This window comes from Leucopleurus acutus (genome assembly GCF_964270905.1).
Source record: "Leucopleurus acutus genome assembly, chromosome: 4".
Lineage (NCBI taxonomy): Eukaryota > Metazoa > Chordata > Mammalia > Artiodactyla > Delphinidae > Leucopleurus > Leucopleurus acutus.
In genome coordinates, this window is record NC_139146.1 from 13430205 (window position 1) to 13447254 (window position 17050).

Below are 17050 nucleotides of genomic sequence, written 5' to 3' on the forward strand. Positions count from 1 at the left end.
GCCCGGGACGTGAGTCCTCACTCGGGTCATGGGCGGGGTCACAGTCCTAAAGTCCACCCTCACTGCCCCTCCCCGGCTTTGCTGCAGAGCCCCGTTCACCCCTAACTCTGACACCCAGCAACCTACAACTCGGCCTGGGGCAGGCCCACCCCCGGAAAAACTTCCGCAGACAACACACTCCCGTGGCCCCCTCCCCTCTTGAAAGGATTATCTTCCCCGCCCTGTCACCATGTGCCAAAACACCAACTGCTGACAGCTGAACCCTCCTCCAGCCTCCTGGAAGGCACCCCTGCTCCCACTCCGGACCTGTCAGGACGTACAAGGAGGGGACGGAAAGGCGAAGACCACTCGTTCCCAGCAACAGCTTCAGCCTCAGCTCCCTAGGGCCTACGTTACAAGAGAGCTTTACAACAAGAAGAAAAGAAAAGGAAGGTGCTACCGGAAGAGGAATTCCTTAAAAGTAACAGCGTGAAGCAGCAGGGCAAGAAGAATGCAGTTCCCACCTGAGGAGCGGGTGTAAGAACTGTGAGAAGGTAAGAGGCTGAGAAAGCGCACGAATGGTCCCCAGCTGGAAATGAGGAAACAAACGCTGCTCACAGCTTCACTGACTTGGACAGCTAACATTTACCTAAAGGGAAGAGTTTGGAAAACGGAGAATCTTTTAAAATCAAAATGTTTTCCTGCTAGCTTTCCACAGTTTCCCAGAGAAAGCACGCGCTTCAGTCACTGTATGCAGAATGCAAGCATTGACCAAAATAGAATGATGTTCCTAAACACACATACATACTCTCATGCAAAAGTACGCAAGAAGAGTAAAAATAGTACTTTTGTTCTAATAAATTCCGTTTTCACCAGCCCTAAAAGATCTTGAGTAAAGAAGGCTGAGAATGCTGTGCTGTACTTCTCCAGGGAACCTGGTACAGGAACGGGGTGAGCGCACGCCAGAATCGCCTCCTCTGGGGCTCTAACGTACTTAATCCTTGACATCAGCCTGATGTACCTCACCTGGGGTTACTTACTCCACCAAGAAATCTAAGTACACACACGTGACTATCTTTAAGACAGACACTACAGCGGTTGCATGCTGCAAACATCTGTCCAATGAAAGCCAGTGAGAGAAAGCAGAGGGCCCTTAGCATCATTTAGGGCAATCACTGATTATTATCTAGGTGGTAGTAGGATCAGTAATAATCAATTAAAAGGGCTACTTGCAACACTCCAGAGAAAGCAGCAAGAAAATATAACTGCATATATAATGCATCCCACAAACATTTGAATACCTAATATATCAGGAGGCGCTGGAGCAAAATGACTAGCCCTGATCTTACGGAGTTCCTGGTCTAGCAGAGAAGACAGACAAGTCCACAGGAATTCAATATGCTTAATGCTCGACAGTGGTAAACACAAGACTCTACAGAAACACAGCTTGACTGAGTCGGAAAGATTCTGGGCCAGAGTCCTGAAGAGCAAAGGGGAGGTAACAAGAAGCAGCCCATTTTGGGCAAAACGCTGTAATACTTAACATACATATAACCTAGCATATTCCTCTGTGCAGCAACTTCACATTCAGAATCTTGCTATTTGCTCATTTATTTACTAATATTCATCCCTTCTTACCTTTCTATTCAATTGCCAAGCCTTGTCATTTCATAACGTATGACCCTTTCCAGTCCCCCTACTGCCCCACGAGGTCTTCAGCCACCTATACCGAAGATTACTTTAGGCACCACCCTTCCGTTCTCCATGCCCACAATTTTTTACCCCTTCCAATTGTTACAACAAATTAAACCATCCTACGAGGTGACCTCATCGAGCTGTTCCCTATGCCAATCTCTCCCTCCGTTCCACACTGCAAATGGGTCCAGCCAGAAACTCAGAGGTTTTCCACCACCTGGCCCCTCCCTGCTCTACCCAAACATCTCTCCTAACAAGCCCCTGTAACCAGTTTGCCTGGCTTCTATCCTTGAAAACACCTCTTCTTTCCATCCTCAGTCTCTGCTGATGGTGGTCCTTTGGCCCTTTCCTCCCCCGCCCCCATCCATCCCAATCCCACCTCTTCTCCAGGGCACAGCTCAGTCACTAAGTACCCTGTCAACCATTCCAATTAAAAGCATTTACATTCTATACCACTCATTTCACATTTTTCCTTCTTTTAGAACTTTTTCACCCTACTTTTTAATGTGCTAATTTCTTTAACAGCCAATCAACTCCTGCCTTGCATTATCACTTAAATGTTCTATATACGTGTCTCTAAAAGGTTATAGTAAGTTCCAGAAAAGAGATTCTCTCAAACTAAATGTGAAATAAAGACATCACAGAGAGAGGTCTTCAGCAAAACAAGACTTCAAAGGGCAGCTACAACAGATACCCCCAGAACTCTGGGTCCAGTCCTCAATAGGGCTTGTCCTGACATCCTGTCTGATTTCATCAAAACTGGCTCAAAGTGATGCAATTTATAGGAGCCCGGAGTGTCCATTTGCCATGAGGAGCATAACAGCTAGGCAGACAAAACACTAATTATTGGGCATTTGGGACTTTGCCCAAAAAGCGAAAGATTACCTAGGAAGCCTGATTATAATCAGAACATTGCCTGGAAAGACCAAGTAAGAGGAAGTCACTGGCCAAAGACCCTGGCTGCATCAGTGAAGCGACAATCCTTTGGCAGCACGGAGGGACATGCCAAGACAACCAGGCACGAGTGGCAGCTGCTCAGAGCACCATCTCCTCAGGAAGCACAGGTAACATCCTACATGCAGATCACTCTCCTGCAGCCTCTTCTGTCGCAGGGGTTAAAATGTAGTGGATTAGCTAATATATTAATTCAATTACAACTGTATCAAGTTAGATGCCAGAAATATGGTGAACAAGATACGGAATGGCCCACAGGGAGACACAGTAAGCAAGTAGATAAGTAGCCTCAGTGTGATACCTACTATAAAGGTTACAGGATGCATGGATCATAGTGGACATGGGCTATGTATGTGAGACGGCAAGGTACCTCAAAACCTTCAAATGTAAGTTTCCTCAGACTGAAATTCGGGGGGGAAGTCAGCAGGCCCTAAGTTAAGAGCAGCCATCAGCTGAAGGAACCCATCCCCAAGTGGTTCAGGAATTTGTAAGGGAGCAAGTTCAGCGACCTGTGGCACCAGGGAGGCAGGACTGGCATGCGACTCCAGCTAAGAAAGAACGGGAAGTGGCCTGGAGGACAAAGAGAGAAGAGCTTTTACAAAGGAGTAAGATGATTAAGAATCTGAGGATGTCTGTTCAACGCTACTCCCGGGAAGAAGACAGCTGTGAGGAAAACAAACTGTCCAGTCACTAGAATTACTCTCTGTGGTGGAACAGGGACCATTTATCAGGCCATAAACTCTACAGCTACAATAAGGACTACACCCTAGTGGTTTTAATTATCTTATGGTTTATATGCAGAAAGGCTGTTTTTTTCCTTCAAAGTGTCAGTTTTGTCCACTCTGTTTTCATTCTTATTTATTTCACTCTCAAGAAGTTCTAGAACTTCAATTCAATTAAAGTTCAATTAAAGACCTCTACATACTACTTCTCTATGTATTACCTAATGCAATGTATTGGATTAGCTATGTGTTAAAATAACCCATAGGATGAATGAATGAGTTCCTGTACATAAACTGTATCCTATGTTCACTCAGCTTTATGGAATTTAAAATGCTTCACTTTAATATCTAAATGACCTTTCACTGGAGTAAGTTCCACTACTTTATTTTCAAATTTATAGGTGCCCTTCCATTCTCTGTCAAAGTTAATGATCTAATACTTAAATGTACTACATTTTAAAATGTATTTAGAAAATGTATAATATAAAAATGTACTTTAAAGAATGTATTTTAAGACACCAAGTAGTCTTACATAAAGATAAAGGTATTTTATAATGAGCTAGTTCTGTTTGCTAAGTTCACACAATTCAAATATTATTTCTAAACACTATGCAACTGATAATTTTATTGCTAAGTTATTGGTCATAGACTATTACCTCCCCTATAAAAAATGATTTACATTTCCTTAATATGTCTTGTTTCTTTTTGTCTTCTATGAAGTATACAGTACCCAAAGCAACAAAATATCCAAATATAACAATGACCTATACTTCACAGTAATCTCCTATCCCTAAATGAATGTGAAGGAAATCCAGCTGGTTTCTTACCTCGGTTTTTAAAGCAAACATTAATCGCCTAGATAGTAAGTTTTCAAATTGACAACACTATCTAATTCATATGCTCAGAGCGTAAAAATACTAGTGTGACTGTAACTCAAACCCAGATTTCTCACTTTAACCAAAGGGTTATATCTGGTCAAAAAGATAGTCACAGATTTGACTTAACTGACAAACTGCTTAGACATTAAATGTTAAAGTTTTAACCTTGTCTAAATATTTCAACCCAGAAAAACGGAACTTTTAAAAATGTGTCCTTTATAATGTCATACATCAAAATGTGTTTAAAGGGGGCTTCCCTGGTGGCGCAGTGGTGAAGAAGCCACCTGCCAATGCAGGGGACATGGGTACGAGCCCTGGTCCGGGAAGACCCCACATGCCACAGAGCAACTAAGCCCGTGCGCCACAACTACTGAGCCTGCGCTCTAGAGCCCACGAGCCACAACTACTGAGCTCCTGAGCCACAACTACTGAAGCCTGTGCGCCTAGAGCCCGTGCTCCGCAACAAGAGAAGCCACCGCCACGAGAAGCCCACGCACCGCAACGAAGAGTAGCCCCCATTCGCCACAACTAGAGAAAGCCCGCGCGCAGCAATGAAGACCCAACGCAGCCAAAAAATAAACAAATTTATAAAAAAGAAATGCTGCCCAAGCTATTATAGAGCCTTTGCAAAGACATCATAATTGAAAATATTCAGCAGAAAAGAGTTTATATTAGCAATAATCAACCACCTCTCCCAAAAAGAAAAGATTTTAAGAACTGACCAGATAATCTTAACTGCAAGATTTACTCCTATGAATGTTACTAATAAAGTCCAAGTGCTACAACACATTAGCTCACCACAAACTCTTTATAAATTATTTTTAAACTCAGACTTTAAAAGTTAATAAAACAATTTTTCAAGATTTTAAGGAATTTATAAGTAAGAGTGGTTCTGAATGAATTAGGCAGCTCCCATTTGGCAATTTATAAATAATCCAATCTCTGCTTATGAGTCCTAGAACAATCTATTAAACCCTTCCCAGGTCTCTGTAATTGATGACTCAATTAGAGTCAGTACCTAAAGAGCAGTTATGACAAAACACTCCAATCACTTGTATTTGTAATGTATCTTTTTTAACTTCCCTTTACATGAGAGTAAATGAATTCACCCCAAACAATAAAAGCAATCAAGCACGTTGGCCTCCAATCCTGAGCTTCTATCCCTATTTCCATCTACCGCAAATTCCTTTCTGTTAGATCTATATGCTCAGATATGGAAGATCCCAAAGACATATCAAGACAGAAACACCAGCAAACTGTAGGGGGGCGGGATGAAATATCAGTCCATTTACATATAAAAGAGGAGAGAAGAGAATATATACACCAAATGCTTGCATACTCAGGGAAAATTTCTGGAAGAACATTAAGGTTAATAGTGTTTATCTCTGAGAAATGTGACTGAAGTGTTCCAAACAGAATAGGTTGGGAACTTTTACCTCCCTTTATGACCTTTTACATGTTGTTAATTTTTTACCATGATCCTGTACTACGCTATTTATAATAGTAAAGATTTAAAACCCAAAACCTTTCTTCCCTGCTCCTCACATTATAGAAGACGCTGGGAACACAACTTCTTGGCCCCTGGCAGGCACCAGCCTAAAATGAGCAACCATCAATAAACTATATACATTCCACCTCCTTCCCGAGATGGGGTATCAAAGGCTTGTCTTGTTTCAAAATACCTGATAAAATAGCACAGGAGGAAGAAATAGAAAAGGTAACAGGATAGTGCTGTAAAATGCTACTATCACTCATTCACTATTTACTTCAAAAGTAAAGGTTTCAAAACATAAGAATATCCAGCGCCAGTAGCAGGTCACTAAAAACATATGCAATTAGAAAAACTAAGCCAGACAGGAAAACTAGGGTTTAAACTACCTTTAAAGAATAAATACTCAACTTCCTATTCACTTTAAGAGCAGTACTATTTCGGAAAAAAAAGTAAAAAAAAAAAAAAAGCTACATTCCAGAGATGGTTACCAAACACACCATTTCCTCTACCCATTGCAGGCAGGCATGGTTAATAAATTAGGTCACTCTCCACCCCCCTCCCCCGCCCCCACCACAAACGCAGGCATGACTTCAGAATCCTCCTTAACACATTGCTATTAGTCAGAATTCAAATGAAAAACAAAGCCTATTTTCCCTATAGGTCCTCTTTTCACACTTTTCTTTTGACAATTTACCAGAAAAAACTATGGTAAGACCAAACTCTTCAGAATATATTCTTGGGATCTCTGAACCAAATTCTAATTTATAACACACACACAAGCACATCTTCAGATCAGACTCTAAAACTTCATTGAAGAATAACACTTTAGAAAACACTAAGTGTAACTTAGCTAGCAGGAGATAATTCTGAATGAACCAAGGTAAGGATAAGGATGGAAAGGAGTCTACAACCCCTTATTCTACCCTTGGAAGAATAAGCCAATAAATGCCAAGTGATAAAGCGTAATTTTAAAAGATTTTTAAATGCTCAAACCAGATGTTCTTATACAGGATATACAAAGCAGCTTCTGCAGAAACCAGACTCAACCAGTTAATGACAATTACACTGTGCACAGATTGAAATGCAGCTGTTTTGAGGAACTTTGTTCCCTGATTATAGCCGGTTGTCAGAAACTATCAGTTACCACTAACAATGTTAAGTCACCAAAAATTTTTAAAGTACTGTTTAAAAAAAAAACTCAGACTCCCAGTGTTGTACATTAGAAGACCAAGACGGCACACTTAAAACTGCATTTACACATCATCTGAATTACGTAGGAAAACAAACATTTCATCACAATTGTACAAGTTTCGTTATTATGGTCATGGAAACATAAGACAGTCTCAGAGCCTACCAACAAGGTCTGGAAAGTATTATTCTCTGAGGCGAAAGCTGAAGAGTCTCACCCTTTTCATGGATTGTGTCTACAGGAAACCCTCCCCAAAGAAACCCATAAAATCATAATTGCGGCACTAGAAAACATTTTGGAGATCATTTACCTGGCCCGACTTTAAAAAGACAAGTACATAAATAAACGCTGGCGAGGTTAGGCAGCGTGAGCGGGGACACACAGGTAGGTAGGTCTAGGGTAAAGCCAGTGGCTGAACCAAAGACCAGTTCCCGAGATGGGTGGCCCTCCTGTGCCATCCACCCTCCTCCCAGCGCCTGAACCACAGGCTTCCCGCTCCTGGACACCTCCTGCGATTTAGAAAGAGGTCATCTCAAAGATTAAGGCCATGGACTACGTGTTACCAGGGAGCCGACAACTAAAATGTACTAAGTAACAGTCTGTTAACTTGGAACTTGAAAACACGGTTTCCTGGAAGCTGATGTGAATATGGTTGCAAATGCCATTTTGCCTGGTGGAGCCTACAAAAGGTAGAGCTGGAAAGACAGTGTGCCAGTAGTTCCCTGGACACTATCACAGGGGTATGAGTCCTCTGAGCAGCTGGCATTAACTTCTGATCGGTGACACATACACCCTACTTGGAGAGAGGTTATCTTCCTCTGGATGTATCTCCCTCTGGATATATTCCCAGGTTATAATGTATATCCCCAGGTTATAAATGTATACCCTTCTTGGCCTGGTCCCCTTGGAGGGTGTGACTCCCTAGCTGTGCTTTCCTAGGTACACAGGGTCCTGTATTACACATCCTATCCTCAAAGGGGATCTAGGAATCAAAGAGTTAAGAGCCACAGCCCTCAGACTAGCCAACTCCCTTCATATTTATCAAACAAACTTCTGATTTCAACTTGCTATTTCAGATTCCTATCAGAAAGGGAATTCAGCCCCAGCAGAGACAATCTGGTGACTAGGTGATGCTGTTATCACTATACTATACTACAGGTATATACTATAAGTACATATAGTATAGTAAGGCTGCATGACTATAAATCAGGGGTCCATAGCCTGTTTTTGTCCAGCCCCTGAGCTAAGAATGTTTTTTACATATTTAAATGGTTTGGGGTGAGGGCATCAAAAGAACATTTCAGAACACCTGAAAATTATACCAAATTCAAACTTCACTGTCTGTAAATAAAGTTTTATTGGGAGACACCACGTTCATTCATTTACCTCTTGTCCACCGATTGCTTTCGCAACAATGGCAGAACTGAACAGCTGTAATAGAGACGTCAGGCCCACAGAGCCTAAAATATTTGCTATCTGGCCCTTTACTAAAAAAGTTTACTGATCCCTGCTATAAATCAATAGACTGGCAGTAAGGGGGTGAGAGGGAGGGGCGGGGTGGTGGTGGTGGTGCTCTAAACAACTTAAATAAAGGCCAAGAAACCCACGAATTTTTCTCAAAGGAAAACCCCTGAGGCTCCTACTTGGGGCCAGTGTACACTAAGTTATAAAAACTTCTAACATGCTTATCTGATTTTCAAGCCAGTGACCAATAAGCAGAAAAATGACTGTTCTAGACAGGCATTTTAACTACAATACATGGTTAACAGGGATGTAAAAGGATCAGAGAGAAATCATAAGAAGTCACCAGAATTTAAATGCTAAACTGAAATCCCAGGATGCACTTAAAGGTATTCATCCAAACCCTGAAATGACATGCAAATTTCGGTGCAACTCGCTTTTTCTGTGGGAGAGATTCCACAGGTTTTGGAACTCAAGTGTCCTTGACCTTAAAAAAGTTACAAGCCACCAGCACTCAGCCTACACATCTTTAAGTGCATCATTTTATTTCAAAACTGAAATAACTGATGCTTATAAAAATGACCATGAGTCATTAAGAAAAACCTTAAACCATGCTATGTGTACTTTGTGCTAAACAAATGCAAACCAGGTAGCTCAAACTCCAGCAACTTGTTAACCTTGCCAATTCTTGCTGCTTACTTACCCTGGAGTAAGGAGTAAAAGAAAAAAAAAAATGCTCTTTTATTCTTCAGTTTGGACCCTCAGCCATGAAACCTTCACTTAACTGCTTAGAAACTGTCTTAGCAGCTGTCATGAATTTTCAAATTAAAACCTCCTGTGCAAACATTAAATGCTCAATATTAAAAAGTATATATTACTGCCAATTGGAAGAGCTTTCAAACCAAGAGAAAACTGTGGATTAATTCCTTCAGCAAATAAGCCCAAAAGAACCTGAAGTTTTAAAAATGAACTTACTTCAACTGTCCTCAGTCACCTTATTATGTCTTAACTCTACCTGAAGAACCAAAAGCAAAAAGTTAATATCTGACTTGTTTTAGAATATTCATCAAAAGCTTGGTACTTGAACATTTGTTAGGCACACATAATACACCACTGCTCTAGAGTTAATAAAGGACTCAAAAATGGAAATACCCAGTCTCTTCCCCAGAGACCAGGCTTTCCATTCCATTTCTGGCAATCTATTTTTGTTGCTTTCAGGTGAGGAAGACATCCTTAATAATCATTCAAGGTCTAGGCTAGATAAGGCCAGGCCACAATAACATGGCCGGAGTCAGGATCAATAATATCCTCTTAGACTAGATTTTCTCTCTGCTCCATGACAGTTAACCCTAGCTAAACTTAAAGACAAGATGCCACTTCCAACTCAAAGGTAAAAAGGCCCTCCAAGGCCACTCTGCCATTTGTTAGGAATGCAGAGTTAACTTATTCCATCAGAGCCCACCAACTGTGAAAACATCAAAATATATACCGCTCACAATCACAGAACAATATTATCGTATAAGTACACCAGGCAAATGGCAAGACTCTGTTTCAATTAAGTCTCAACTTTTTGAAATATTATATACTACAAATAATAAACATATTAATTGTCCAAATTTTAATTCATAACCAAATAAAGTGCTGCCAGGTCTTGAAAAGAGACAAAATAGACTGAACACTAAAACGTTCAAGGAAACAACTTACTGTCTCAGGAACTAAAACTTTCCCAATTAAGGTTCCTACCAGGCTGCTGACACCACCTAAGAAACTAACAATTCCAAGCAAAGCCAGCCTTCATTTGAAAAAAAAAAAATTCTTTTTTTAAGGTATCGTTAAACATGGTGACACTTCTAGCTATCACAGGCTTGCACAAGGAGGGGAGGAAAAAATTTAACCGGTATAACTCCCACTGTTTGAACAATTTTTAATTCCAATCCAAATAAAAAGCAAGATATTGGCTAAGAAGTCATATTTTCCTCCAGAGGATGTCTTACTGTTATTAACCATGTGGGAAAACTGGGTTTATAATGCAAATTCTGACAGACCAGTAAGAGTGTAACAGATGCCCCGCATCACTAAATGAGGAAAGAGCTTCCCCAACAGAAAGGAAGGAAGCAAACAGAACCATGACATTCTTACGTCTCCTCCTCAACTCCTGACTTGTATTTGGTCAGTGCCTGATGTCTTTTTTTTTTAAACATCTTTATTGGAGTATAATTGCTTTACAATGGTGTGTTAGTTTCTGCTTTATAACAAAGTGAATCAATTATACATATACATGTTCCCATATCTCTTCCCTCTTGCGTCTCCCTCCCTCACACCCTCTCTATCCCACCCCTCTAGGTGGTCACAAAGCACCAAGCTGATCTCCCTGTGCTATGCGGCTGTTTCCCACTAGCTATCTATTTTACGTTTGGTAGTATATATATGTCCATGCCTCTCTCTCTCGCTTTGTCACAGCTTACACTTCCCCCTCCCCATATCCTCAAGTCCATTCTCTAGTAGGTCTGTGTCTTTATTCCTGTCTTACCCCTAGGTTCTTCATGACATTTTTTTTCTTAAATTCCATATATATGTGTTAGCGTACAGTATTTGTTTTTCTCTTTCTGACTTACTTCACTCTGTATGACAGGCTCTAGGTCTACCCACCTCATTACAAATAGCTCAATTTCGCTTCTTTTTATGGCTGAGTAATATTCCAATGTATATATGTGCCACATCTTTATCCATTCATCTGTCGATGGACACTTAGGTTGCTTCCGTGTCCTGGCTATTGTAAATAGAGCTGCAATGAACATTTTGGTACGTGACTCTTTTTGAATTATGGTTTTCTCAGGGTATATCTTGATGTTTGCTGTTCTAACCACCTCAGTACTGGAACACAAACAGGTGATAATTCTTTTTCCAGCAAGTCTGTGGATAAAAACATCACGCAAATGTCTTTAAAGTAGTTTTCAAACAAATAATCTCCAAATTGAAGACTTCCAAATTACAATAAAATGCTAGTTTAATTCCAACTCTTTCAAATCCAGTCATGATTGATTCCAAAGGCATGCCTCCTCAATGCCAGAGGTTCTGTCAAAGTTACTACACAGACTAAAACCTACTTATGGGAAATAACCAGATGCAATAAATGGTCTCTGACTGGACAGTTTTAGACAAAGCTGCTGTGTTATATTTCAGGGCCGAGTGAGGAAATCTGAATATCTCCCAATAAGAGACAAGCCTGCTAACAGGGGGAAAAAAAAAAAAAAACACCAAAAAGCAAAAACTCCCTACACAACTGTATAGCCAGTATGACTCATTCCGATTAAAACATACATACAAACATATACACAATTATCTGGAAAACGATACAATGCTGATTTCTAGGTGGTAGGAATGTGTTTTTATAGTTGCTTCTCTAATTTTCAACAATGTACACGTAACACCACTTCTGTAATAATACTTTAAGCCACTAAGGGCTCCTTGAAGTCCAAAATCAGTATTTATGAAGGTGAAACACATGGAGATCTGCTTGTATTCTCACCAAGTCCTTCAAATTTTGTTTCTGTTTTTAGTTAATCCTTCTCCCCAAAGTGTCTGGGCTAAGCAATTGTTCATTTCTAAAATACATTTCCATAAATTCCAAAAAGGTTTCTCTCCCTGGTCTCTCCAGCACACTCATCATTTCTCACTATTTTCCCTTTATAGCTACTCTTTCAACCTCCGTAAGAAATATAAAACTAAAATACTAATTTATAGGCTGAAAACCTGTCAAGTGATGGAGGAGGAACTTGGGCGGGGGGGTGATCTTTTTCTTTCTAAATGAACATATACCTACCCTTGTCAAAAGTTAAAAGTCTGTGACAACCCACTCAACTTTTCTTCTTGAAAAGCAGCCTATGACCTTAAGATGGAATCAAGTTCAAGTTCTACTGCCTTTATCTCTGGCTGGTGTAAGGAGGAAAGGAGATGTGTAACACTTACGTAGCTGAAAATGCCAAGTCATCAAATACACATATAAAAATACACAAACTTAAGGAAGAGAGCAAAATAACCAAACAATCCGAAAGTCATCTGAGTTAAAAGTGACATTAGATGAGACTGAAACCTTTGGGACAAAAGGACACTAAGAATTCTCAGTTCCAGGTATCTGCTAGAGTGTCACACACAGAACATCCTGTTAGCTCTCCAGTGTGTGTTGCCCACTCTACTACCACACATTATTATATCAACAGTGTTGTCTGTGGAAGTAAGGTCCAGTTACACCGAACGCTTCCTTCCTCCACCTAAAAGCGATTAAATCTTGATTAGCTGTGATTTGGTCAAATACCACTTACTACTCTCCAACCATTGGTGGATCACTGTCTAAATCAGCTTTCAGGGAAATAATTTCTCTGGATCTTAAAACTAGTTCATTAACTTCGAAAGATATTAGCCTCGAGCCACGTAGGTAACTAGAGAGCTAGCCTTTCGCAGCGGGTTTTCTAAAAAGGAAAAATAGTTCCCTAATAAAAACCTTTGGGAAAGAAGCCCCTAAGCATTGCCATTAATGGAAACTTCAGATTCTCTCGCAATTTCCTAAAAATGTAGACGGCTCAAGTCATTCAACTGCAGCTATCACTTTACAAAAAGAAAATTTAAATTCCCCCTCGGCTGTGGTAAACAGAGGGCGGCAGACCTTCGCCGCCGCCGAAGCGAGGTGGGCGCCTCCCTCCTCGTTACTAGAAAACCAGCCCAAGCTGCTTTTAAACGGTCTCCGGGTGACGACGCATTCCTAACGGGTTTCGAAGGCACGTTTAAATCGCCCGCTTTTTTGTTTGCACGCTGCATTCACCGGGTACCGGGACTACGGCCGCCCCCGCGCGCCGGGGAGGGGGAGCCCAGGGTGGGGAAGCCGGGGCGAGGGTGTACGACAGGGCAGGGAGCACCCGGGGCGAAGGACCCGTGGATGCGGAACCCGTGTGGGAGGAGAGAGAGTGCGGGTGGGCTGCGCAGAGAGAAAGCTGAGGACCCCAGGAAGGGGGAGGGGGATCCCGGGGAGGGGAGAACTGAGCCGCCGCCCCGCACCGGAGAACGCACCGCGCGGCTCCCGCGGCCCGCCGGGGTGTGCGCAAGGCCGCGGCTTCGCGTGGCGACGCTGCCCCCTCCCTCTCTCTCCTCCTCCTCCTCCCAAGGCGACAGAAACAACAGCGCGGGAGGAGGGGAAAGTAACTCCCGGCACCTCCGCCGGAATTAGCCCCGGTGCAGTGATGACACCTTCTCGTGGCGCAACCAAGCCCCGCTCCCTCCGCAGCGGCGTCCCCGCCGCCGCCCTCTCCATTTGAAAGTGGCCACCCCCCGCCGCCGCCGCCGCCGCTCCTCCCGCCCCGCCGCCGCCAGCTGCACCAATCCGCTCGGCCCCAGTTGCAAATCAAACGCTCCCTCGCGTGTAGAAGCCACTTGCGCCGCTGGAAACGGCCGCGCCGTCCCCCTCCCCGAGTCCCTCCCGGGCGGCACCTTCGGGCTGGGGCGGGCGCGCCGGCGAGAAACGGTTGTGAGACGGGAGCGGGAGCTGCGGCGGCCGCGAGCAGCTAGGAGAGGGCTCGGCGCCCGCTCCCGCCCCCAGACAGTTCTGGAAACTGTGTATCACCTCTGTCACAGGAAGCCATCCGACGAGGAAGGCGGCGCGGAACCAACAAACAAACGCCTGCGGCCGCCCGCCGGAATCAGCGCGGGGACGGCGACGGGCTTCGGGCAGTTCCCCAGGCGGGAGCGCGGTGGCCGCCCCCGCGCCTCGGGCTTTGTGCGGGGTTCCCGCGGCGCGGGCGCGGTGGGCCGGGCGTCCCCGCCCCCGAAGCCCCCCACCCCGGGCCCGGCAGCTCTGCTGGGACCGTTAGGTGACGCTCCAGCCGCGGCCGAGAAAGCAGCGCCTCAGCCGCCGCCCGCCCCCATTTCCACATGGAGCCACCTCTCCTCCAACGCCAAAGGCGGGCCACAAAAGTTGGCCCCAGGGCCACCCAGCACCTGCCCACGTGCCGCGGAGGCTCGCTCCCGGGTATCCCCCGTCCCCTTCCCCCCGCCGCCCTCGGCCGCCAGGTCACCTATTACCGGTGGGAGGGGAGAGAGGCTGCTATTTAAACGCCCGCGGAAGTTGAGGCACCCCCACTGGCGGGTGCCGTGCACCTGCCTCCCGCCGCCGCGCTCCACCACTTTGAGCAGCAGCCGCGTCCTCGGCCCCGCCTCCAGCCCGCAGGCGGGCGGGGGGAGCGGGAAGGAGGTGGAAGGGATCGAATTTCTCCAGCAAATGGGACCGTTCCGACAGGATTCGGTTCCCCGGTCAACATTCCACATTCCATCCCTCTCCCACATTTGCAAGCCAGCTCCAACAACCCGGAAAGCCTGCTAGCTATCGAACAACAGCCCCCAACTCACAAATACACACTCGCAGGCACAAGACACGTGCACTGAAGGGCTTTGCAACTTGCAGTCCCGGGGTGCACACTGCACGTTCATTTCAGGCAGCGAAGACCTAGCGATACCACCTCCACAATTTGCAGATGGTGCCAAAGGTTGCAAGTTGCAATCCGTTTTAAGTTCATGGTTAATCGGTAGTTTGCTCTACCAGTGCAACTCCTTCCTAATTTCACCGATAAAGGGTTTTACACTTCACAGGCAGTCTCGCTGTAAGTAAAAGGTCTGATCATTGGAAACCCAATTTGGAAGAATCTAATTTCTAAACTGTCCCTCCACCACCCCCACCACCCCTCCCTCACTGCCCTTGAATTGATGCAATGAATATTTTGGACATGTGGTGACGCGGTGACAAGAGCTAAGGCTGCGGCCACCCTACACAGATGTACCTATACACACACACCTATGTTTGGACAAATACAGTCGTCGTCCCTTCCCCCCGCACCACCACCATCACCACCACGGTCACACACACTCTGGATTCATATATGTACACGGACCTGTGTTCTGCCATTGCCATCTGTCTACCAAGTTGCTACTATGCTTTCCACTTTCATGCAACCTAATGCACTTCGGCTTTTTAAAAAATTCTAATAAACTAAAGCCAACTAAACTGGGCTTCTGCTTCTGAACGCGTTTTAATTGATGATTGGCCTGAAAACCGCATGTTCTTCACAAACCCAAAAGAAGAAAAAGCTCTAAGTCTTCAGTTCCCCAAAATTGAAAAATAATCATAATAAAACTTACTGATCCAACATAGATCAATTCTCAGGATCCAAAAATCATCCTCCTCTCCTCCTCCTCCTCCTCTGGCCCCCGCCCCGGCAATGCCCAAGTTACTGGTGGGATAGTAACGCTGCACTCGGCGGCTGCGTGCCCTCCCTCCTCGCTACATATCGAGAACCCAATCTTTTGGCGCCATATTAATGACGTACTATATTATTTCCACTAGGCAGCGACCTTCGGCATTAAATTACTCCCGAGAACTCCCAAGCAAAGCAACAAAACCATCAAATATGGCTGAGCCTCTTTGCTCGTCCTGCCGCCGCCGCCGCCGCCGCCGCCGCCGCCGCCGCCGCCGCCGCCGCCGCCGCCGCCGCCGCCGCCGCCGCCGCCGCCGCCGCCGCCGCCGCCGCCGCCACGGGACGCGCACACATACCCACACGCGGACACGCGCGAACTCTGGCCCGGCGCACCCTGCCCGCGCGCCCCCCGCGGCCCGCGCGCGTACCTGCTGCGGAGGGCTTCGGCCGCGGCGCTGGGCTCCTCGCCGCTCGCTCCGCGCCGCATGAGTTCGGGCCGCGGCGGGCGGGCGGACTGACTGGCGGGCGGGGAGCCGGGCGGGCCCCTGCTCTCGCCCGCGCGCACACACCCGGCGCTCGCGCAGGGAGGCACTCTCGGACGGGCGTTTGGCTGGTTATGGAGGAAGGACTGTGTGAATCAAACTCATTTCTGGGTCACTGCTGCCACAGGGGGGAGCACTTTAATCCCTTGCCAAAACGAGAGGGTGGGGACAGGAGGGCGGGGGGAGCGCGCGGAGAGCCCGAGGCGAGGGGGGCTCGGTCCCTTGTTAACTCTTCGCGGCCCTTGCCGCAGCCGGCTCGGCCTGTGTCCGCAGGGGCTTGCCAAGAGCAGCACTCTTCAGCTTTTAAAATCTCTTCCTTCATATCCCTTGTGAGCCTAGAAATTCTTGAGGTGTCTCCAAGCAGGGGGGTGGGCTTTTAAATTATCCCTTTCACACTGTCCCAGTTCCAACTCTTGTCTGACATCACTGTACTAGAAATGGATTCTTTCAACTTAGTTTAAAATTATGTAGATTAAAATGTGGCTATTAAGGAGTGTAGTTTGGGTGAGAGGTTTTATTTTTAGGCTGAATGGCATAGTTCTTTGTAGTAACAGTTTTGGGGAGTTCTGAATTAGAATGACATTTTTAAATACAGAAAATCCAGTTTTGGAGCCGGAACCCATCTTTAAGTTTGTATCGAAATGATAGTTGTAAATGATCACTAATTCATTAGGAGACAGTAATTATTTATAAATTGACACCACCTTTATGTTAGACAGTGTCACAGAACTGGAAATCGCCTTGCAAATATGAGAATTGGGCTTAATTCTAAAACTGGAACTGCAGACTAATATAAAATTAGTTACCAGAGATTAATTTAGGGGTATAACTTACTTTTTCATTGGAGTTTAACATACGTCTTTTGTGGGTCCCCAAAAGAAATGAGTATATATGGCATTC

General features: G+C 45.0%; 1 protein-coding gene across 2 annotated transcripts in view; it reads right to left on the bottom strand.

Annotated features, from left to right (window-relative positions):
- Positions 1-16086, bottom strand: part of JADE1 (jade family PHD finger 1) — a 56800-nt gene extending 40714 nt beyond the window's left edge. The window contains exon 1 of one of the 2 annotated variants that reach the window (XM_082838629.1): positions 16037-16086. The gene's annotated coding sequence lies outside the window, so the exon portion shown is untranslated. Of the gene's footprint in view, positions 1-14442; positions 14668-16036 lie in introns of those variants that run through there. The other variant, XM_082838628.1, reaches the window with a different exon arrangement.
- Positions 16087-17050: the final 964 nt, after the last annotated feature.